Genomic DNA, 26,538 nt, shown 5'->3' on the forward strand with positions numbered 1-26,538 from the left:
TATGCACACACATTTTCTCTTACACATTCATATAACAGTATATATGTGTGTGTTATGCGAGTGTGCATGTGTGTGTGCATGCGTGCGCGCGTGTATGTACACACACACACACACACATGATGGACTCTCCCGTCGTAGACGGCGGATGAGTGTTCAGCTATTGACGAACGACTTGCACAAATGATTTGCTTATAGTGATCAAATGTTCATACCTGCACATTAGCTCACTCTCTCCACCCAAATCGACGTTGCCTGAACTGGTGAACGGTGTACCACGCGTTGAGTGTCGAAGTGATTGCGTAGCAAAGTGAGATGAAGTGTTTTGCTCAAGAACACAACGCACCATCCGGTCTAGGAGTTGATATCACGATCTCGAAATCTCGAGATCGAGACCCTAACCACTCTCTTGCTCTCTCTCTCTCACACACACACACGCACGCACACACACACACACACACACACACAGTAATGAGTATAAGAGACGGTAACTATGAATGAATATGTAAGAATACATATCTGTGTACACATGTATGTATATCATTCACTTTTATTCAGTGCAAACTTGAACAGTGGTCAGCTGACCTCAGCTTAGTTTGTTTTTAAAAACTGTATAACTTAAGGTAATGTTCACACCCAAAATGACTCTACTCCAACGCCTGACCAAAGAGTTGAACTACAAATAACATGCAACAACAACAACAACAACAACAATAACAACAATTCCTGAATCAATAGTAACTAGAACAATAACAACAATACGAAAACAAGAACCACAAAATGAATCAAGCCATTTTCCTATGTCTAACAGTTTGTGACCAATGAATGACGTTGGGAAGAGTTTCACTTGAGCCCAGAGAGGAAAGGTCTCACTTAGCAATATGATATGGGAAGGATGCTTGAAGGAAATATGAAATTCTAAGTAGGCCCTTGAAAAGAAAAGATAGACGTGTGGGAGAGGAACAATATGAGTGCGAGTAAGTATGAATAGATTGTACATATGTACATCAATGTATGTGTGTTGATTTTATGTGTCTATTCAGTATTTCTGAAACTTAGTGTGTATTTTTAAGAAATATATATATATATATATATATATATAAAACATGACTTACCCTAAGTTATACATTTTTTAATAATAGACTAAGCTGAGGTCAGCTGACCACTGTTCAAGTTTGCACTGAATAAAAGTGAATGATATACATACATGTGTACACAGATATGTATTCTTACATATTCATTCATAGTTACCCACTCATATACTCATTACTATGTGTGTATGTGTGTGTGTGTGTGTGTGAGAGAGAGAAAGAGTGGTTAGGGTCTCGATCTCGAGATCTCGAGATTGTGGTTTCAATTCCTACCGGTTGGTGCGTTGTGTTCTTGAGCAAAACACTTCAGTGCAAGCATAGTGCAAATGTTTTTACTAAACACGTGCATGTGTATGTGTGTGCGTATGAGAGTTCCTCTCTAAATGCTTACTTGGTAGAAGCTCCCTTCTAAAACATATTTCACTTTTGCATCTGAGTCGTCCAAAAGCTATGTGTAACTCTATGTAACAAGACGGTGAGTGCAAACCAGTCACTTCATACACCGTTCTTCATATGTTGTTTTTCCAGTAATAACAGTCAAAAGGATTGATAGGAAAAGGTTTTTACAAAGATATTTTTTGCATACAATTATCAGTCAGACGTTAATATCACATCATTAGTTGACGTTTGGTGTTCCTCCTTATTGTATGCAGCCTTACTAGAAACATATCTATATTCATGAAATTTCTACACATGTCGTTGAATTCAACAGGACTCTCCATCTTTGTCCCCTTTCCTAGTTCTATTACTACATCATTAAAAAAAAACGAACTTTACTGGGAAAAGCAAGAAAACTGAATCTTATGATTATTTCTCCCCTCTTTGCATCACTGACCATATTCTCTACTTCAGCCATTCACAGTATTGTTTACAATTCTTCTCTAAGTCACGACTCGTTTAGCTTCTATTCTTATTTCAACTTGTTTTCCAATGATACGTTCTCTATCCATACTCGGCCGAACTCTACTTCCTTCACACTCGAACATCATTGAAAGACCCTCTTTCTAACCCTCTTTCAAGACCATGTAACATCTTTATTGTTCCCCTGTCTCATCTAATATTCAGCTTTTATATGGCCTAAATTGAGAGCATTCACCTCAACACTTCTCTCGAGGATATTTTCAATAACTTACTGACGTCAGTAAACGATTATTAGAATGTGAATGACCACCACCACAGAGCATTGAATAAAGAAGTAAGAAAACAACAAATCGTATCCTGAAACCGATGCTGTATGTGCAAAGGTAAATCAAGTAAGTTCTTTAGTGACAGGTCAATCCTGATCGAGCAGTCTTATGGTTAAAGACGTTTACCGGTGACTGTTTATCTAGGACTACATTATCCAGTGAGTTCTATTTTTTGGAAGTAGTTGTTCTCAAATCTCAAGCAAACCCTGATCTGGTAGGCAAGTGTATCCTTGTATTTTACTTGTTTGAGTATCTGGACTGCGACCTGACTGGAGCCACTCTTGTAGGGTCTAGTAGAATAGATCAACCCCAGTACTTATTTTTAAACCTGGTATTTGTTCTATCGGTTTCTTTTATCGAACCGCTATATTTACATTGACGTAAACAAACCAACAGCAGTTGTCAAACAAATGCAGCACACACACACGCATACTAAGCACGGACACGCACATACACACATACACACACACACAAACACATATATATACGACGAGCTTCTTCTAGTTTTCTTCTACCAAATCCACTCACAAGGTTTTGATCGGCCCGGGTTTATAGTAGGTAACACTTTGCCCAAGGTCCCGCATAGTGGGATCGAATACAAAGTCATATGGTTGGGTAGCAAGCTTCGTAACAACACAAAATAATCTACACCTGTTATTCAGTTGTGTACATTATTCAGTGTGTACCTTTTAAAGATAGTAGTGTGCAATTTGAAGACAATTTGATTGTCATTTCTAGCAGGTCGATCGACCTCTTAGAGTAAACATACATTGTTATACCTGTGTGTGTGTGTGTGTGTGTGTGTGTGCAAGCTGTCTATATACATTCACACACACATATAGGTATGGAAAATGTGGAACGAAGCACTAGCCATCACATTCTAAGACTCTTCACGACTGATGAGTTTGTGTGACTGAAGATAAACTTCAATATCTCCTGCTCAATATCTGTAGGAAAATATAAGTGAAGAATTAGAAACAAGTCTTTGTAGAAATTTGAAGAAATTCTGCTAAAGACACTCAAGGACAGGCATTGGCACTCAGGACGCAAATATGCTTGACATTTCGTCTGATTCTCTACAAAGTTTTGCCAACCACTAGTCTTGCTTTACGATACTATTAAAATGGAAAACTATCGCTTATGTCTCACTCAATGAAGATCGAAATACGACATTGAATCCCCACTCAAACTAATCTAACCTAACGCTTAAACAATTACCAGATTCGAAGTGGTGGTTTTTGTTGACTAAAATTCTGATAAGTTCGTGTGGCGATGGAAAACGAGAGTACTGCATTTTTTAAAATAGAATATTTCTTAGGTGAGAAAGGAATTTAACGTTTATGATAATATTGGTTTCAGGCGAGGGATAACTTACATTTATCCCAGTGTACAACTTATACTTATTTTATCGACCCCGAAAGGATGAAAGTCGATCTCGGCGTAATTTGAAGAAATGTCGTTAAGTATTTTATCCAGCGCGGTTTTTATGATAATAAGTATAAAAGTTTGAACAATGTTTCTATCACCAGATGCCCTTAAAATTCCATCCTTATTGGAACCCTCTTTTTTATGCTCAATGAAGCGTATTGCTTCGTTGTTAGGGTGTTCCCTTATGATCTTAAAATCGTGGGTTTAATTGCTGAACCAAGCGGCACATTGTGTCCTCGAGACAGGCATTCCATTTCTTATCGTTTATTCAACTCAGCGTTCATCCGAAAGGATGTGAATGCCACCTCGGTGGCATTCAAACTCAGAACATAAAGTCAGAAGAAATGCTACTAAGCATACAAAAGTCCGGCGCGTTAACGATTCTGCCAGCTCACCGCCTTATAATGTAATAAATTATTGATTTTAAATTTTGGTACAAGGTCAGAATATCGGCGGACGAGGGTAAATCGATTACATCGATCTCAGTTTTCAACTGGTTCTTGATTTTATCGACCCCGAAAGGATGAAAGGCAAAGTCGACCTCGGTGGAATTTGAACTCAGAACACGAAGACAGACGAAATGCTAGTAAGCATTTCGATCGGCGTACGAACGTTTCTGTCAGCTCACTGCCTTATAATATAATATAATATAATATAATATAATATAATATAATATAATATTAACAGTTATATGCACCAGTTTGTAAAACAACAAGTTCACTGAAGCGTGTGGAGAAATATATTGGGAGCTAAACTCTTTTAATAGCTAATTTGACAGAATGTGACAGAATGTGATGGCTGGCATTCTGTTGTGCAATCAGTGATACTGTTATCCGGTAAGGAATTGCTATATGAATTTGAATCAAGGAATATTCGATTCAAATATCCCTTGATATTTGAATCAAGCCTCGATGAATGAAAGGCAAAGTCCACTTCAGCGAGATTTGAACTCAAAACGTAAAAGAGTGGAACTAAATACAACAAAGTATTTTGTCTGATGCTCAACCGATTTTGCTACTTCGGCCTTTCTTGTAAAACAAATAAAAAATGCAAATACTTAACGAGCAGATAAAGTATGTATGTATGTATGTATGTATGTATGTATGTATGTATGTATGTATGTATGTATGTATGTATGTATGTATGTATGCATGTATGTATGTGTGTGCGTGTGTGTGTGTGTGTGTATGTGTGTGTTCGTGCGTGTGTGTGTATAAATGAACATAGATATACATATACATACGAGAGATGTAAAAGCTGTGAAATTTTGCATGCGTTGATTTCAGCTCTCCTTATTGATAGCCTCATTGTTTCTTTCCAGATAAACTGACATCTGACTATTCAAGGAAAACTTCAAAAGTAACTCTTGGCGGCTTCTCTAGAATGTAGACAAAAGTTGGCATCGTGGTGTTTTTAAGTATCTGCAGAAAAAGGGTTTAGTCCCCCCAAGGACGTTCATGCTGACATAGTTGCTACAATAGGGGATGACACTCCAGCTTCATTAACAGTGCAAAGTGGGCAGTTGAATTTAGGAAGGGAAGGGAGAGTCTTGAAGATGATCCAAAGTCTGGACGTCCTGCAACTGTCACAACTGAGGAAAAAGATGATCGTGCTTACCACATGGTGATGGATGACAAGCGATTGACTATAAATCAAATAGCCAATGCTATTAGTATATCCTGAGAATATTCTGCCCAATGAACATGGTATGGTGAAGGATTTTGTTCGGTAGGTGCGATGTCTTCTGACACCTGATCAAATACGCACCACGCTGATCACAACACGAGGAAATCTGATATTGTTTGAGGCAGATCCAACAGGTTTTCTTGATAGTTTTCTAAGCCAGGATGAGTGTCGGGTTCATCACTTTGAATCAGAGACAAAGAGACGGTCCATGCATTAGAAGCACCCCTCCTCACCTGCTCCACAGAAGACCAAGGTAATTTAATCTGAAGGGTAGATGGCCTCAGTTTCTAGGGATGTAAAAGGCATTGTGTTTACTATCTTCCAAGAGGCCATACATCAATGGAGCGTATTATGCCAACTTGTTGAAGCATATAGGAAAGGCTACCAAGACCAAACACCCAGGAAAACTGACGATAGGGGTCTTGTTTCATCAGGAGAAAACTCCAACACACAAGTCGTTTTCAATGGCTGCCTTGTTTGATTGTGGCTTTGAACTGGTTGATCAATCTCTCTATTCTCCTGATTTAGCCCCATCTGACTATCACCTGTCCCCCAACATGAAAAAAACACATTTGGCTGGGAACTAGTACAGAAGTGATGATGACGCCATATCTGCTGTTGCTGCCAGTTACTTTTGAAGCTAGATGTCAATTTTCCTAGAAAGAAACAATGAAGTTATTAATAAGATGAATTGAAATTAATGCATGTAAGAATTCACAATTCTAGCATCACTCCTTTTTTTGTCAGCCTATGAACATTTCAGCCTACCATCGTACGTACGAACATTCACACACACACACACACACACACACACACACACACACACACACACTCACACACACACACACACGCACACACGCACGCACACACATGCACACACACACACACGCACACACGCACACACACACACACAAACACACACATATATATGTACATATATATGTGTAAGTGTGTGTGTATACGTACGTAATACACACATACTTTTGCGCGTAAGTGTGTGTGCGCATGCAAAATACAATCCACCATCAGCTAACGAAGTTTAGACATTTTCCACAAGCACATACTTTTGTAGCCATAAAGAAATCTGATACCGTAGCCCTTTGATTATCATTAATTAGAGTCAAGATTTCCGTGTCTGAACTCTTTATCAACTTTAGCTGAGGGAACTAGGCCAGTCTCATGATACGATATGTAAAATAACACAAAAACAAACTGTCTCTCAATAAAAACCATCTGCTGGAATAAATGAATTATAGTAATGTTGTGTACAACCCTGACACCGCCTTTCACTCCCTCCCCCCTTCTCTCGTATATGATATTTCATAAAATTAGATAACTTATGCACCCAATCCTTTCAGTTATTTATGGTATTTTCATCTTATTTTCTTTATTTTCATTACTTTATTAATGTTGTTGTTCAGGCAGTAAGCGGGCAGAATCGTCGGCGCACCGGGTAAAATGCTTAGCGGCATTTCATCTGTCTTTAGATTTTGAGTTCAAATTCCGTCGATGTCGACTTTGCCTTTTATTCCTTTCAAGGTGGATACAATAAATATCCTTTTCTACTTTAGGCACAAGGCCCGAAATTTTGGGGGAAAGGGCCAGTCGATTAGATCGATCCCAGTACGTAACTGGTACTTAATTTATCGACCCCGAAAGGATGAAAAGCAAAGTCGACCTCGATGGAATTTGAACTCAGAACACAGCGGCAGACGAAATACCTATTTCTTTACTACCCACAAGGGGCTAAACACAGAGAGGATAAACAAGGACAGACAAACGGATTAAGTCGAATATATCGACCTGAAAAGATGAAAGGCAAAGTCGACCTCGGCGAAATTTGAACTCAGAACGTAACGGCAGACGAAATATCGCTAAGCATTTTGCCCGGCGTGTTAACGTTTCTGCCAGCTCGCCGCCTTATAAAATAAATATCAAGCGAGCACTGAAGTCGATGTAATCGACTAGCTTGCTCTACCAATATTTCAGGCCTTGTGACTATAGTAGAAAGGAATATTGCTTTTGTTGATGTAGTAGGTTTGATCAAATGGATGCCTGTGTAAGAGGTCTGCAAAGAGGATGTTTTTTTTTAGGCAGATTAATTACCTTATGAAAAACTAAAAGTTGTTTTCTTCCAGGAAGACTTTCTATTATCAAAACTAGAGCTTGGGTAAGCTTATCCCATTACCTGGATTAGAATTAGAGGTTTGATTTAAGACATTTTAACTGTCTCAATGTCTTTGCCAATTAGCAATTTACAATATGTACATATGGTTGCAGACTGGAAGCTTGAGAAGTAGCAGGAAAAAGGTGCCTCCACAGAGGTTGGTAACAGTAACGCAATGACACACGCCTCCAAATTATTTTCAAAAGAAAAAGAATAAAAAATGTACAAAAAATAAAAAACGACAACGAAGAATAAAAATATGCAGATAAAGCACCGAGCTTAGACACGTTACACTTGTAGAATAGGGTGGGACACAAAAAGATTAGAGCTGGAGCCATTCGTTTTAACGGAAAGACACTGCGATCAGTAACGACATCAACAACATTCTATCTTTTGCAAATGTCGTGGGTAAAAAGGAGCGACTTGACATGAAGCAGCTTAAGGAAAGGGACTGGAAAAATATGTCCCAATAGCGTCTCCTTGCGTAGCAAATTTATCCAAGAAAGGACAAGGAGGTGTCTGTTTACATAAGTCTGTTTACAAAAAAACTGAAGGGAACTTCAAAATTTCCTGGAAAGAGGAGCTGGAGTAAGGTCTGACCGATGTGTGGTATGAAGTTTCAGTAATATGAAGACCGGGTAAGAATGCAACAGTTTTCTGGAAATGTGTGTAGGGTTAAGGGGTTTGGTATTCGTTTAGGATGGGAATGTGTTCTGCTGTACCATACATGTAGCGTTTTTTCGGGATAGGGATGCTGGGCAGATGTTCGAACATCTAATCATGTTAGGTTGCATAAGTGCCGCCGGCGCGTTCGTTGTGTATGCTTTGGTTAAACCCTTCGTGTAGGTGTACTACATGTGTGGGGGTTTATTTTGGTGGGGAAAGGCGGTGTTAGGCGGATGTCTGAACGCTAAGACCCATACTAAGGCACATATGTGATCGTTTTTGTATGATTTGGTTAAACTCATTGCCGAGTTCTCAAGTTTTTGTGGTGAAAGAGCCGAAGGGGGAGAACTGCTACTTACAGTCATGATGGAACCCGCAGGTACGGTAAAATATATTTTCTTTCCCCTGGGCAAGTTCTAAAAATTTCCTTTCTGCAGTTTAGATAGATGTCTGGGTGCTGATAGTGTATATAATATCATTCAACTAAGGCCGCAATTTACTCACATGCAGCATCTTTCAGAGCTTGTTGTTAATTCAGTTCTTAATCAAATTGAAAACTGTTAACATTTTTGAAGAGGACTGCTCCCTAGCTACATTTCGGCATAACAAAATTGAGATTTTATCTAATAGAAAAAAGTTTACCTCAAAATTTGTAGCAACGTTATAGGAGAGTAAGTAACGCTACCATTCAAGTTTAGATCTAAATAACTTTTTTTTATATTTTAAAAGAAAAATATATTTATCTTAGCTTCAATGATAGAAGAAAGCATGAAGAATTTCATAGTTTTGTTCTCATGCAACAGAAATTTGTATTAAAAAAGTTGTGTGGTAAAATATCATGAAAAAAAAAAGCCCAGACAAAAAATTGGATTTAAGTATAATTAACTTTTTTATATTAAAAACAAACTATATTTTAATAAAGCTTAAATGATAGAGCTCAATTCGAGGCATTGTATCAATCTCCTACAATGAAGTTTTAAAAGAAAAAAAGTTATAAGTGTTTGTTTCTCAAAATTGAGGGTGATAATATAGTTTTATACTTTTTAATGAATATAGTTCTATAAGGGGAGATTCGATATATGCCACCGGCGTCATTGAGGTAAGGAAAAAAATTATCAACGACACCGTTAATTGACACATTTGACTCATTTGACAAATTTTTACTTAAAATATTGCAGCTAAAGATATATTGCGCGTCTTACTTAAACCCTGTAGAGTGCCAGCGGCTGTTGGGAGCAAATAAATTTTCTGGCCCGAAAGAGAGAAACTAATCTATGGGATGCAGATCTATACTAAAGATATACATTCATCGGGAGAGATTCTTAGTGATAGTGAAACACAGCATTTGGAGCAATTTTGGGGATTCTAATCGCGTGTCACCCATGTTTAAAGGTTTTGTGGCACGGGAGTGTTTTCTTGGTGTGAGTGGTGCTTGAATTTTTTGCTGTTAAATGAAACAAGGTTGGTCTGGCCCCACTGGAAGATACTCACATGGTCTCCGTTTCCAAAATCAATGCAAGTTTGGCGTGTGGTGTGTAGGTTTCGTGCAGATAATCCATGTTTAGGGAGAGTTAGGGAGGAGTGAAGGCTCTTGTCATCTGTATAGGAGGGGTGTTGTTGAAAGTGGCGACAATTTTTTCAATGAGATCAATTGAAACGCTCGCAATGAATAAAGCGAAATATAAATTGGCTTTTTGAAATTACCTCATCAGACTCTTCTCCTTAGTTATAACCAAAATCAAGATATATACGGCTTATTCAGTTTTAAGTGTGCAATACAAGTAGTTGTGAGTTTCACGTTGCTTGGATATTGAACCCTAATCCATATGTTAACGTGTTGCATTCTTCAGATTATAAAGTATGTGTATGTGTAAATGTGCATGGGGTGTGTGTGCGCGTGTGTATGTGTGTATGTGCGTGCATGTGATATATGCCATTCCCTTTTATATACTTTCATTCTGAAGTGAATTCGGAGAAAACGAACTGTCTACGGTCAATTGTATTGCAATGGCTTTATCGTTAAAAACTTCATGTTATAATTCATAGATATCCTAGTGCGATGGCACATTAATGCTTCACAGAAGGATGATACACCTAAGAAACATATTAAGGTTGCACACGAAGGTGATACGTCAAGGTACTAAACAATGTAAATATTGTATAACATTAAAATGATAACTATCAGGCCGAGCGCGAACTAATGTGGTGAAACATAAAAAACATTTCGAAGTGAAGGAAAACATGTGAAGAGGAAAAAAAACATAAAAGATGGGAAGTAAAAGAGCAGGAGAGAAAAGATCCTGTTTCTAATGAGAATAAGAGCAACAGAACTTGAAAAGGAGTCTATCGCTAAACGCAACAAGCATGACATCTACTGACACTGGCTTACTTCGGATGCATATACCCATGCAGACGCGCGCGCACACACTCACACTCACACATTTTATAATCTTGAAAGAAAGAATTACGAAAGAACAACTCACTCCCTAACTATTCTTTGTATTACACAGTGCATTTGCTCAGGGATTTTGATGCCGATGCTTTTATACGTATCTGACGGACGAATGGGTCAGGGGATGCCTAATGGTGGGGATACGAGTCCAGCATGTTTTGAGGGGCAAGAACCACTGTTGTAGCGACAGAAAAAAAAAAGACAGAGAGAAGAGACTTCACCATGTGAAGGTTCAGTGGGTTTGTGTGTTGTCACTAAAAATTATTTTAGTCAGCAATAACAATGCTAACCCTGTTACTGTTTTCTAAACTAATTCTATATCAATACAATTGCATCATAAGTGATATTTTTGAGTGTCAGAGAGTTTTGGCTCTTTCAGCATTAAACCCCTCCGCCCGGTTAACTCAGCTGGGGTTGATCAAGTCACAACTGGCGTCCCAGTCTTCCCTCTTCATCCAAAGTCATCCAATGGCCTCCTGTACAGCTTCACTAATGGAAATTATGGTCTTCCTCTTTGCTTCACAAATAACTTCAAACCTAAACAGCTTTGCACAATGCTCGCCCCGTAAAAGCTCATTTCAATTTCCTCCAAGAAGTGCCCTGCTAGCCATAGTTCCTGCACTGCTCTCCTCCAGCTCCTGGTATATGGAGAGCGTCTTATAATAAACCTCCTGTTCTCTTCTTTCCAGGACAGTTAGTTCCCATATGATTACCTATTTGGTGGAGGTTTTGATCTCAATGTCTTAGCAGATGAATATAAGAAGCGCATCCGCAACTGCTTGAAAAAATTTTTTGAATAAACGAACGAACAAAATAGACAGCACAGATCCTTATGGCTATTTGCTGGAGTTTGAGATTTAAGTGATTGAATTAGCGATAGTTTTTTAGATTAAAGTAAAAATCTGTCAGCTAGGTTATTGTGACCTTTGAATGTAACGTCATGTTTGTTTTGTTGGATAGACATGTCAGCATTGGAAACTCCTCAACCATACTGCTGAGTGGTTGCTCAGCTAGCTGGTTGTTTATCTTCAGGTCAGCTCCGGTCAAGTTGACCTATGATCGAAACCATTCGAACCATGACCATATTTATTTATTTCTTTATTTATTTAAATAATTATTTATTTATCAAACCAGTAAGAGAATGCTCTGGAACCTATGCATCACAAAATTAACCTCCAGTCATAACGTTATAGTTTTGGGTTTTAGAATAAAATGAAGCATCAGTAACCTGTTTTGTATACATATTTACACACACATGAAAGCGCCAATGCCATCTATTTGACGGTGCTATGATGTCTTACGTCTATGTGACTTTGGATGAAGTGGGAAGGCTGGGACGCCAGTTGTGACTTCATCAACCTCAGCTGAGTTAACCGGGCAGAGGGGTTTAATGCTGAAAGAGCCAAAACTCTCTGACACTCAAAAATGTCACGCGCGTGTGTGTATGCATGCATATATACACATACATACATACATACATACATACATACATACATATATATATATATATATATTATATATATATATATATATATATATATATATATACGCGTATATAAGGGCAGGCGTGGCTGTGTAATAAGAAGCTTGCTCAACCTCAAGCGCGTAGTTCAGCGTTCATTCTCAGTGTGTGACACCTTGGGCAAATGTCTTCTACTCTAGCCTCGGGTTGTCCTAAGCCTTATGACTAGATTTCGTAGACGGGAACTGACAATAAGCCCGTCGTGTATATATATATATATATATATATATATAGACGTGGCTATGTGGTTGCTTTCCAACCACATGGTACCGGGCCCACTCCCACTGCGTGGCATCTTAGGCAAGTGTCTTCTACTATAGCCTCGGGCTGACCAAAACCTTGTGAGAGGATTTGGTAGACGGAAACTGAAAGAAGCCCGTCGTATATATATATAATGTTTTTTAATTTTCTCCTGGTTTACGGAATTGATGTTATTTTGCGGTTGAAGCCTTGGCTGTTATTTCTAGTGGGTGAATGGCCTATTATGGCCGTTCCTTGATTGTGATGTTGAACTTAAAAATGGTCTATGACTATTTAATTTTTTCCCACTAGGCCGCTGGTGGCAAAAAAATTCTACAAAATTTTTTGCCACCCTATATTGATTAATTATGAATTTTCTGGTTAATTCCGTAATGGAATCGGCGGCTTATATTTATTTGCTGCCGATAAATTTGGCGCGAGTGCGATGATTTGAAAATTTTAGGTCAGATATTGCCGAGGCAGGGACGGAAATGCCTCGTGAAAATATCTGTTCCGACTTGGCTATTTCTTACTGATGATTCTAAGGGCCTATGGATTATTGGCTTGATTTAATTTAATCAGGTTAGTTTACCATTAAACAGTAGATGAAACGGTGCATCGTATAAGAAATTACAGGGTAAATGTTTTTTAATTTTCTCCTGGTTTACGGAATTGATGTTATTTTGCGGTTGAAGCTTTGGCTGTTATTTCTAGTGGGTGAATGGCCTATTATGGCCGTTCCTTGATTGTGATGTTGAACTTAAAAATGGTCTATGACTATTTAATTTTTTCCCACTAGGCCGCTGGTGGCAAAAAAATTCTACAAAATTTTTTGCCACCCTATATTGATTAATTATGAATTTTCTGGTTAATTCCGTAATGGAATCGGCGGCTTATATTTATTTGCTGCCGATAAATTTGGCGCGAGTGCGATGATTTGAAAATTTTAGGTCAGATATTGCCGAGGCAGGGACGGAAATGCCTCGTGAAAATATCTGTTCCGACTTGGCTATTTCTTACTGATGATTCTAAGGGCCTATGGATTATTGGCTTGATTTAATTTAATCAGGTTAGTTTACCATTAAACAGTAGATGAAACGGTGCATCGTATAAGAAATTACAGGGTAAATGTTTTTTAATTTTCTCCTGGTTTACGGAATTGATGTTATTTTGCGGTTGAAGCTTTGGCTGTTATTTCTAGTGGGTGAATGGCCTATTATGGCCGTTCCTTGATTGTGATATATATATATATATATATATATATATACACTCAATTCGAGGATGTTAGATCCACATTAGGGATTATATAATCCAAAGCATCTCACTAGTTAATCATTATCATATAATGAGAAAGTCTCTGCGATGTGTTAGGAATCATTATAGTAATACATATTATTAATATTGAAAGAAAGAAAATGAAGAAAGATGGATGTATGAATAATTTATTTGCATGATATAAAGATGTTGAAATTTTTACAAAATAACAATACTAATAAATTATAAGTTGTAAAGTTCAAATGGAAATGGGAAATGCCAAAAATACCAACATATATGTTTCAGTTCTAGCCCTAAGAACTGAAGAAAAGTATCATTTTTAACTAAATGGAGCAGAACTTCTTCAGGGTTACTTTGAGCTAACAGAACAAAGGTTAACATATTTCTTGAAAAGTTGCATACAAAATTTTGTATGCATCCTTTCAAGAAATGTGTTCTATAAGCAAGGGAATCCGAGCTTTGGCGAGGGAGATGGGTGCTGGAGTCGCCACCATGAAATTGGTTCTGTATTAGAACTGCCGCTACCGTTCGTACAAGAAGTGCAAGGGATAAATTCTGACACAAAGCCTAAGAGAACCACTTTATGAAGGCAAAGATGCCCCTGAACATGCTGAGGATGATCTGTTTTTTTTTTCAGATGAAAACTTTGCCAGAACCAGTGTCACAACACCCAGAACAATAGGTGGCTTGCCTACAATCTATGTGATATTCCATGTATCATGAGAACCAACTTTCCTGAAACTATGGTGGTTTTGGGTGTGTCTCCAGTGATGGTGTCGTTATGCCGCTCCATACATTTGAACAAAGAGGCCTTAGGCTCCATTCAGACCCTGGAGACCGTGGGCAAAGCCTGCATGGAGAGGGTTACTGCTGGAAGGCGATGTGTGGCAGAAGGATTCGGTTCCTTACCCTTACCATACCTCAGGAGAGAGTCAGAAGTAGTTGTTGGAGAATTTCACGACTTCACTATCCCCAATTTCTGGTCTCCTAATTTCCCTGATTGCAATTCCATGGATTACTGTGTGGGGGGTGAGGTCGGGAAAGACACCAAGTGCTTTGCCTGTAAGAATAAGGACGAACTTGGTGGCCAAGATCAAGGTGTTTGTTTGATGATCTGCTTAGGAACACAATAAGGAATGCATGCGCCAGGTTTCGAAGCCGTCACAAAGGTGTGGTAGAAGCTGAGTATGCTGTTACCTTCCAGCCATTTTCTTGGTTTTTAAAAATGCTCTTATTTTTGGATGGGATATTGTTTTCTTTTCCTTTTATACGCACTGTCAAATGTAGCCTGAACAACCTGTATGTATGCATATACATACGCACACACACATATGTATATATATATATATATATGTATGCATATAGATATATATATTTGTGTGTACGTATGTATGTATGTGTGTATGTATATACATACACACACATATGTGTATATGTATATATGTATGCATATATATATATATATATATATATATATATATATATATATATATATATATATGTGTGTGTTATTAATTCAAAGAACTAATTTCTATACTCTGTACATCTTATCCCTACCCAGTAAACGCGTATAGTCAGCGGGAGAGAACTCTGTTTTAATGCTGCAAAGAAAATTATGACTCCGCGGAGAGTAGAAATACAAATGATATATATAGTTCAAATTTACAGAAAACAAAAGACGAAGATAGGTATAAGAACAACAAGCAGGTGTTTTAGTTTAATGCTCGGGAAGAATGGAAAAGTCTCTTATGTTTCGAGTCTACGCTCTTCGACAGAAAGGATGAAGAGGAAAAAAAACGGAGAGAGAAAAAAATGCGTAAAGATTAACGGTTCAACATATATATATATATATATATATGTATATATATATATATATATATGTGTGTGTGTCTGTGTGTGTGTGTGCGTGTGTGTGTGTGTGTGTGTGTTTTTATATGTATATATATATACACACACACATACACATATGCGTGTATGTATGTATGTATGTATGTATGTATGTATGTAAGTATGTATAAACCTCCGTAGGGAAAGCAAATACCAAAACAAAACTACACCTGGGCCGAGGAGTTCTTGCAAACGATGACACCATTGGCTTTCAGAGAGAACCACAACCAATCATTAGGGAACTAACGAGGACAAGTTTGAATAACCAGAGACTATTGGATAGAATCCGTTTCTACTCTAGTCGCAACGCCTGAAAATTTGAAGTTGGGGGGTGGGGGTGGAGCCAGTCGATTACATCGATCTCAGTGCTAAACTAGTTCTTGTTTTTATCGACCCTCAAAGGAAGAAAGGCAAAGTTGACCCCGGTGTGACTTGAATTGAGACCGTAATGTATCGGAAGAAATGTCGCTAAGAATTTTGTCCGAATTTTGTCGAAATTAGGAAATACTGGAAGCTAGTAAATCACGAGAAGTTTTGTCTTTATGTTTTACTTGTTTCAGTCATTGGAAAGCGGCCATGCTAGGGTACGGCCTTGAAGAGTTTAGTCGAACAAATCGACCTCGGGGCTTATTTTTACGTCTAGGACTTATTCTATCGGTCTCTTTCAACGAACCGCTAGGTTACAAGGACATAAACAAATACTGGTTGTCAGTCGTTGATAGGGACAAACACAAATATACGCACACACACATACATACATACATACATACATACATACATACATACATACATACATACATACATACACACGCACACACGCACACACACGCACGCACACACACGCACACACACACACACACGCTCACACACACCAAATTCTCTCACAAGGCATTGGTGACACTTACCCACGGTGCCTCTCAGTGACACTGAACTGGAAACCACGTAGTTGCTAAACGAGCGTCGTAACTACACAGACGTGCCTGAACTTGAAATATTACGTTAAGGAAACTAAAGTTTTGCCGATTAGACATTTGGCGGAAGTTCACGTGACACCAGAAAAAGCAGGGTACCAGAAAATATATCCACAGCAAGAGCTAGATGGATAAAAAAAGGCACGTCTAATCAATGGATTGATACGCGGGAAGTAGCTACAGACTATCTAAATAAATAAGAAAAATCTGGGTCAATACTCTTACTCTCTTTTACTCTTTTACTTGTTTCAGTCATTTGACTGCGGCCATGCTGGAGCACCGCCTTTAATCGAGCAACTCGACCCCGGGACTTATTCTTTTGTAAGCCCAGTACTTATTCTATCGGTCTCTTTTGCCGAACCGCTAAGTAACGGGGACAACACACCAGCATCGGTTGTCAAGCAATGCTAGGGGAACAAACACAGACACACAAACACACACACGCATATATATATATATATATATATATATATATATACACATATATACGACGGGCTTCTTTTCAGTTTCTGTCTACCAAATCCACTCACAAGGCTTTGGTCGGCCCGAGGCTATAGTAGAAGACACTTGCCCAAGGTGCCACGCAGTGGGACTGAACCCGGAACCATGTGGTTGGTAAACAAGCTACTTACCACACAGCCACTCCTGCGCCTATTTAATCTGTACAATTAAATCTAAAATGCTGATACACGCCAAATAGTAAAAAGTAAGCAAAAGAAAATCGTTAAAAACGTAAAAGTGTAGTAAGAAAACTTACAAAGATCGCATAAAAAGGCGGAAGAGGAATCATAAATATATTTTGAAGGAATCGTGGGAGACAGAATGGGAAATCTGTGAGTATAGAGTGATACTGATGGACTCTTCCGTCGAGGATGATGTATGAGCGTTCGGCTTTTGCTGAACGGCCTGGGCAAATGATGTTAATACTGATCAAATGTCCGTGGCGCACTTTAACTCACTCGCTCCATCACATCGACGTTGTCTGAACGTTAGATGAAATTTTTTGCTCAAGAACACAACGTGCCAACCGGTCGTAGGAATTGAAACCATGATCTAGCGATTGTGAGTGCAACACCTTAACCTATTTCTTTACTACCCACAAGGGGCTTAACACAGAGGAGACAAACAAGGACAGACAAATGGATTAAGTCGATTACATTGACCCCAGTGCGTAACTGGTACTTAATTTATCGACCCCGAAAGGATGAAAGGCAAAGTCGACCTCGGCGGAATTTGAACTCAGAACGGCAGACAAAATACGGCTACGCATTTCGCGTGCTAACGTTTCTGCCAGCTCGCAACACCTTAACCATAATGCCATGCGCCCTCACTAGAGAGTGATTATATCAAGTCAGAAAATCATAAAAACAATCGTGAAAGAAGTGATTTTTATAAAGTCGGGAGCCCCGTGGTCTAGTTACGAATAGAGCTGGTTCATATTCTGTAACGTCGATATGGCGTGTGTGTTTCTTTTTAATCCGGCGCAAGTTATGGGAATATATAGAGAGATCAGTGGCAGGAAAAGTTTTCGTATAGGTGTAATACGACTGGTTCAGAAGATACCCATTATCGTAAAACTAAAATTTCGTGGTAGGGAAAAATAACATCAGTTAATGAATAATATTATTTAGTTATTTCGGCAACTGCGGGAGGTAACTTCAGATATGTTTCGCTCTTATTATGACTTCATCAGAGAAGCATAGGCCAAACTAAAGATGAGAGAATCAGTAAATAAATATACAAGGTTATACACTGGTTGGGTAGAGAAACAATTATTTGGAGAATTCAATGAAAGGTTAAGTTGATCACGGTGAGACTGAATTAATAAATAGATCAAGTTTTAAATCCAAACATCATTGGTGAGATTAAACAACGATGTCTTCAACAAGACACAATGACCTTGTATTTAAAGAGACGAGGGAGCTGAAAGTCTCTCTCTCTCTATCTCTCTCTCTCCCCCTCTCTCTCCGTCTCTCCCCTCTCTCTCTCATACACACACAATACACTTACATACATACATGCACACATACATACGTGCATGTACACACACACACGCACATACCTACATACATATATTTATATGGCAGACACGTTAGCGCGCCGGGTGAAATGCTTAGTGGTATTTCGTCTGTCGTTACGTTCTGAGTTCAAATTCCGCCGAGGTCAACTTTACCTTTCATCCTTTCGGGGTCGATAAATAAAGTACCAGTTTCGCACTGGGGGTGATATAATCGATTCAATCCCTTCGTCTATCCTTGTTTGTCCCCTCTATGTTTAGCCCCTTGTGAGCAGTAAAGAAATATATATACACACACATGTATGTGTGTGTGTGTGCTCAGTTGCAGGATTCGTCAGAATTTCGGTATCTCAACACGTAGGATGCCAGGAAAGGCCGGGTATTGGACTTTATTTCCTTCTTTACCTGTTTGTTTAAAATCACCTGAAGATGGCAGATTTTTGCCATGATGTAATCTAGGAATGGGATCTTTTCGGTTTGAACGGCAGTTTTTCTAGCGGTGTCATATGAAATTGTCACCCATAATTATGACCCTAGAATCGATCTATTGTATTTCAATCTGTTTTGGGGTTAGGGTTAGGGGTGGGGAGAAGGGTATTTTTTTCTTCAGAAATGTAAATAAACCCAATTTGTTTCATAAAGGAGGGACATATTCATACGACACAGAATGTTTTCACCTCAATAGACGTCAGTGATTGGTTGAAATTGCAGAAATTGAAGAAAAAAAACAACAAATATCTTACAAACTATAGAATTTTCTCAATAAAGCCAAGAGAAAAAGATGTTTTATAAACACATTCTACCAGTATACGAAGTTTAAAAGTGTTTAGTTACCTAGAAATTATGTCAAAAACTGCCGGTCAAACCGAAAAGATCCTAGGAATATATCAATAAAATGCCAACAAAGCAACTGTCGCAAATTCTGAAACTCATTTGTGTTCTTATATATTCTTCAGTTGTAAAGTTACTCAAGGAGCGCAAGTTCCTTGCATGGTATTTACGAGAGTTTCAAACTACACACACGCGTGCGCAAACAGACACGTGTGGGTATGTATATTTCTATAGCTCAAACGCGAGAGGGAGAAAGAAAAAGACATTGAAAGAAAGACGCAAAGAACGATAAAAAAGAAAGAAAGCAAAAGAGAATTAAATAAATATATAATAAATAAATACATACAAAAGCAAGAAAAAAAATTGTAAGAAATGAACAAGAAACAAAAATAGAAAGGAAGGAAGTAGAGAACGCAATTGAAGATTAAAAAAAAAATGAGTCAAAACAAAAAGATAAATTCCGAGAAAAAAAAGCAAAAAGAAAAAAAAGGTTAAACCACTTACAGTTTGATGTGAAGTGATATTCCAACAATTGTAAATCTATTCTTTTGATACCCAGTTGAATCACAACAGCACACGGGTGCACTGCTTACAATCGTTCTTGGGTGTTTATGATTTTTCTATTTGTCTCAATGTTTATTGTTTCTCTTTCAAATATTTGTTAATTATTTTCGTTTTATTTCGTCAATCAGAAATTGATTATCAGAGTAGATAATTTACAAAAAAGTGTTATTTCTTTTCGTTGATGTTTTATTTTTAAGGAAATAATCTTCGTTTTACTTTTCTTTTTTTGCAGTAAATGGAAAAGTTGTCTACTTTAGTTTTCATGGAAAAGTTTATCTAATGCTGACTAAATACCGATATTATGTTCGTACTTCTAGACACAATGTTTTTTTCTCTTTGGAGCTGCTGATATATATTGAAAATTGGTATGTATGTATGTATGTATGTATGTATGTATATTATATATATATATGTATGTATGTATGTATATATATATATATATATATATATATATATATATATATATATATATATATATATATATATATATATATATATATATATATATATATATATATATATATGAGTTGGAGTCAGCTATTTATTCACACACTAAAGAAACCCAAACACCTATCTGGAAGTGCGTATAATACTACTTACTATTGGATAGCACAGGGTGAAATCTGAAGGTGGACGAACTTTACACTACGTTTTTAACAAAATACTACAGAACTATATATATATATATTTGGAATATATATATGTACGTGTATATATGTATGTGTACGTATATATATGTGTATGTATACGTGTGTATTTGTGTGTATGCGCGCGCGTAGGTAATTGATTATAGGTTTGTCAAGGTTCGACAGAGACGGGAACTTTGGTGATGGCTGTTATGGACTCAACAGGAATAAATTAATTTTCTGTTAACGAACAAAACGATGAGAAATTTTGTATAATAATGATAATAACAGCATCTACTTTTGATACTGGATGTAAAAAAAAAAATTTTTTTGCTTTTGTTGTTTTTATAAAATACTATTAATTTACTGTTAGTAAGTAACCAGTAAATCTGTCATGAAGAATTTTGCCTGAAATCCCTGTATATATATATATATATATATATATATATATATTATATATATATATATATTATATATATATATGTATATGTGATTGTGTATGTATATGTGATTTGGTCAGTTTTGTTCCCGTTGATATTTTACAAACTTTTTTCCAAGTTTATTTACTTTCTTCCTTTCTTTCTTTCGCTCTTTCTTTCCTTCTTTCTATTTCCTTCCTTTCCTTCTTGTATCCCAATTCAGTTTTATATCAGCCTTAGAAGTATTTCTTCTTTACCACCGTCTCCAGAATATTTTCTTTTCCACCCGACCGGCGAGGCTTCCTCAGATACAAATTTCAGAGTGATGCGTTGATGCTGGCCTAAGTACCTAGCGCAGCTGCTGACTACGCTGCTGTTGCTGCTGCTGCTGCTGTTGATCTCTTTTTGCTGCTGCTACTACAGATACTGACATTGGTTTTGTTATTAGTACTTTCATTTTCGGCAATATTTTTATTATTACTTTTTGTTGTTGTTGTTGTTGCTAATGTTGCTTGGTTACATAGTTGTTGTTGATGTTGATGTTCTTTCTATCACTTGTGTTATTGATGCTATAGTTAAGGTGGGGCTATTGCTGCTGCTGCTGTTGTTGCTTCTATCGGCTCTGACCAACTAACACTCCTTCAATTAATTACTACATACATACGCGCGCACACGCACACACACACACATACACACACACACACACACACACACACACACACACACACATTCACACGTACGTTTGTATGTATGTATGTATGTATGTATGTATGTATAGATTGATAGATAGATACGCCGAAGCAACGTAAAAACAAACATGAAAAAAAATATACATATATACATAGGTACAGGGTGGCTGAGTGGTAAAAAGCTTGCTTCCCAACCACATGGTTTCGGGTTCAATCCCACTACATAGCACCTTAGGCAACTGTCGTTTGAAACCTCGGGCTAACCAAAACCCTGTGAGTGGATTTAATCTAAAAGTAAAACTAAACTAAAAGAAGCCCGTCGTATATATATATCTGTGTATATATATCTATTTGTATTTGCGTCTGTCCCTCGCCATTGCGGTTCGTCAAAAAAATCCCGATAGAATAAATACCAGGCTTAAAAACAATAGGTAAAGGGGTCGATTTATTCGACTAAAATTCTTGAAGGCGGTGCTCCAGCATGGCCACAGTTTAGTCACCGAAACAACTAAACGAAAAAATATATATTTAAATAAAAATAAATAAATAAATAAATAAATAAACACTCCGATCCTCCCACCATTTCTATCTGGCATTCCGAAGATACACACCTCTGTTTGTACCATCTTCACTTGCTGATTGGCTGAAATACGACCAATAGAATTAATATACTAGATCTTTGTATGTAAATGAATAGGTTGTATGTAGTCCTTTTTTAAATTTCATATTATTGTTTTTATTTTATCCTTCTTGGTGGGGATGATAAACTACCAGGGAAAAGTTTCGGGGATGAAGAAATTGTATCTCAAGTTCAATCCCTGTGTGGAGCTCTTGCACTTCCGTTGTAGAACTTTTGACCTTAGGATCAAAAATAAAGAAAGAAGCAAGCAAAAACGGGAAAAAACTTTATACCACATCTCCGAATGTAGTAGACTCTGTCACAAGTTCAATATCTTGTTTAATACTTTTAGTTTACTCGTTCTAAGTACTCGCAATTTTCATCCGTAAAAACAGATGACTTACTTTTGAGTCACCTGGTTCTCATAGAATTCCTCAACACTTTGGGAATACTTTCGTGTGTCATTCGAAGTGTCTTTGTGAGTGAAATTTGGCTGGCGGAAACTGTGCAGAAACCCGCCAAAAGGATTGTCACAGTTTCTTTCTGGTAGATGGTCGTGTGACGTTGGTAGAGTTGTTAGAATGTAGAACGAAATGCCTTGAGCATTTGTTCTGGCTTCACTTCGCTAAGAGTTTAAATCTCGCCAAGTTCGTCTTTGCCTTTCATTCTTTCGAGATCGATAAAATATAGTAACTAATCCATTATCTTGAACTGGCAGAATTGTTACGGCTTGCTCTTTTGTTCTGAGTTATTCGATAGCAGACTTAATATCATCAGCTGGTCACCGGCTGACTTTAGCAGAGTTCACACTGTTGCGAACGCTTGGAGAGGTTCTACGTCTAAGGATAACGTTCTTCATTCCTTCCACTTGTCACAGATGTCGTGGAAAACGTCAAGAGCAATGCTCTTTCTTCCTTGACTGAAACATGAATATGTATCTTGTTTTAAAGTAAAAACAACTTCAGATTAAATAATTTATTTTCATCAACGCTGTTTATGCCACAGAAAAGGTATAAACGTCACATCTTATTCTACTGTTTTGTAAACTTGTAGCCTCATAAAAAAGAAACCAATTTTATTGTAGCGAGTATCCTGGGATCGAGTTTAAATGCCATCAAGCCTTGATTTGGTTGTAATTTCGATTCCAGATAGGAACCAAATCAATTTATATAACGCGTTAATAGTTTTGCGAAATGAAAACAAAGATTACATCTTCCTACATTATATACTTAGAGTTTAGCTGAAATATTAAATCAAGAAATACTGCTGCTACTACTGTTGCTACTACTACTACTACTACTGCTGCTGCTTCTGATGATGATGATGATGATGATGATGAGGATGATGATGATAAGGATGATATTCGTCCACAAAAAATTTAGGATCAAAATCCCATCAGGATTTGACTTTGCTTTTCATCTACCAGGGCTCCGTAAAAACAAGTGGCAGTAATATAAGTCAGTCCCCTACAGATCTGTGATTATGGTCCAACGTTATAAAACAGCGAATGAAATTTTCAAAATAAGACAAGTTCTACCGTCATAGCGAGAGGTACGACCAGAGGTTTTATGGAGGGCCTCTCCTTCTTTGATAAAATCAACTACGCGTCTAGTAAAAATTGACATTTTGTCAAGTCTCAACAAATCCTGTTACTTCTCTTTCGAAATGGTGTATTAGGTACTAGACTAAATGTAGTGGAGGATTTAGTTTCATTCCTTCAACTTTCCGAGCTTAAATCCCTTCCGGTTTCATAAAAAAATATCAGTCATGTACTGGTTTTCAAAAAATGAGTGCTTTCGTCCCTTTATGAAATGTCTATAGAGCAATTTCGATTCAGTGTTCTAAGTTTCGTGGAGGCAGCAATATAGAAACACTCGTTAATTATACATTCCTCCTAATAATAATAATAATACAGCCGTGAACGGTGAGCTATGTTTAGGTGTTGCGTTTATCAGCTGTACTTACTATGAGCTATATCTATTAGTTGTGTTTATGAGCTGCGTTTATGAACTTTGTTTACGAGTTATGTCCCTGATATATGCTTAGGAAATAAGTTTATGAACTTTGTTTATGAACTTTGTTTATGAGCTGTATTTACTGCTGGCATTTATTTATGAGAAGAAAAAATTAGACCTCAGTATAGTTCTGGTTAAAGGATACGAAACACTGACCCTTCTACAACTATTTTCAGGTTAGGTTTGATGTTAGGCTCATATAGCACAAATCATGTGGCAGTTTACACCTAAATTGCATTTACTTCAGTGAATTTGTTTGTCTTTTATATTCTCTTTCCTCCTCCCTGTCGCTAATTGTGTTCTTTTTTTCTTTTTACTAACTTTTGAGTTACGAAGTTTTATCTCTTCTAGTTTCAGATTCCCTGGCTGAATATTTTCATCAGAAACTTAAGTTTCATATAAAGATATCTGAAGGAACATAAGTATTGTATAACGTTATTTGAAGATACTCAACAATATTTATTGGTAGAATGACCTTCCCAAATTACGGCAATATCTATTTCCTTGATTGGATATCTTCGTCAAAAACATTATTTTTATATAACGATATTATGGCGTTCCCAGACACTATAGACTGTTGGGATTGGCTGATTTGTTGAAGTTGTCGTTATAGTAATTATTGTTGTTAAGCTGGTTCCGTTTGAAAGACTTATCATAAGAAAACATGGCAATGTTGTCTTTTTTCACGCCTAGTGTACTCCAAATACGCCATTAAGCAACATTCGTACCAGACACACACACACAGTAATCTATGTAGGTTAGTGTATGTGTATATGTGTACACACACACACACACACACACATATGTATAGTTAATCCCCGTCCCCCCAGAATGGAGAACAAACACAAGAAAAAAACCAATAACGCGAGGACGTGGTACATGCAAAATATTAGCAGATGCTCAGGGAAGGGGGAAAAAATGTAGTTTTACGTTTCGAGCAAAGCTCTTCGTCAGAAACAGGAGACGGAGGAAAGTCCAAGAGAAAAGGAAGACGATGGAAGAAAATCGCCAACGATCCACAGGCGAATACATTTTGTAACACACACGCACACATACATATATATATATATATATACTCAAAATAAGCAACAAGAATAACTTCGGTAATTTGGTACGATCGTTTCACGCTACATCATTTTATTAAATATTGTAAGTATTACAACAGTTTTAAAATGTTGAGCAATCATCAGCCATTTATAGAGGTTTTCCATTAATACATAATTTTCATATCAATTGATATGAAATTGGTATGAAGTTATTCTTGTTGCTTATTTTGATTATAATCACCCCATGGATTTATATGGATAACACACAAAATTCTGGTGCATCTAACTTAAGTACCATATTCATTTGAATCTAAATTTTGCTGAACTTATATATATATATTTATATTTATATACACACACACAAATATGCACGCGCGCGTGCGTGTGTGTGTATGTGTGTGTGTATGTGTGTCTGTGTCTGTATGATGTTAGGAGGCTCTAGTGGCAGTTGTTTATTGTAGGCAAAACTCACCCCAAAACTGTTTTGTCTGTTTCTCATTTATTTTCGTATTTAAAATTTTATGAACGTTGACACCACTTTTTGCCCAACAATCAAGAAGTTCTCTGGTTTGGTCGTTTGTTTTAGTTTATTGCAAAGATATGTTGGATGTTAAGTTTTTCGCTTTGGTTTGCTATTAATATATCCTACATGACTAATCTTTATTTGGAGATGAATATTTTGTATGACATACTCGTGACAGTTATGCTGTGTCTTATGTCATATAATGCTATTTAATATAATCTAATGACTAATTTCCAGAAGTTGCAAAACCAGACAGAAAGATTTAGTAGTTATTTTTGTTCAATCTCAGAGTCATAAAACTTAAAGCTCCGGTTTTGTTATTTATGACCTAGGAGAGAGAGAGCTGAGGTGTGATCTTTTTTCCAGGGTCTATTCACTTAATAGAGAGAATGAAAAATGATATGGTTATCACCAAACTGAGGGTTTGACCGGAGTGCTTGCAATAAAATATAATCCATTAAAAATACCCAAAGGACAGGTGATTGTTTAAACTAGGTAACACATGCTATTTGCAAAAGCGTTAAAGTGCTCAATACTCGCTTTTGGTGGATGCATGGAAAGTTTATTATATGTAGGAGTGGCTGTGTGGTAAGTAGCTTGTTTACCAGCCACATGGTTTC

The 26,538-nt window shown here is 37.2% G+C and overlaps 1 protein-coding gene across 1 annotated transcript in view; it reads right to left on the reverse strand.

Moving 5' to 3' along the window:
- The window catches only part of LOC115212061 (noggin-3-like), a 45,350-nt gene extending 24,997 nt beyond the window's left edge, over positions 1–20,353 (reverse strand). Inside the window, exon 1 of the mRNA XM_029780869.2 lies at positions 19,922–20,353. The gene's annotated coding sequence lies outside the window, so the exon portion shown is untranslated. The remainder of the gene's footprint in view (positions 1–19,921) is intronic.
- Positions 20,354–26,538: the final 6,185 nt, after the last annotated feature.

The sequence above is a fragment of the Octopus sinensis genome, linkage group LG5 (genome assembly GCF_006345805.1).
Source record: "Octopus sinensis linkage group LG5, ASM634580v1, whole genome shotgun sequence".
Taxonomy (NCBI): Eukaryota; Metazoa; Mollusca; class Cephalopoda; order Octopoda; family Octopodidae; genus Octopus; species Octopus sinensis.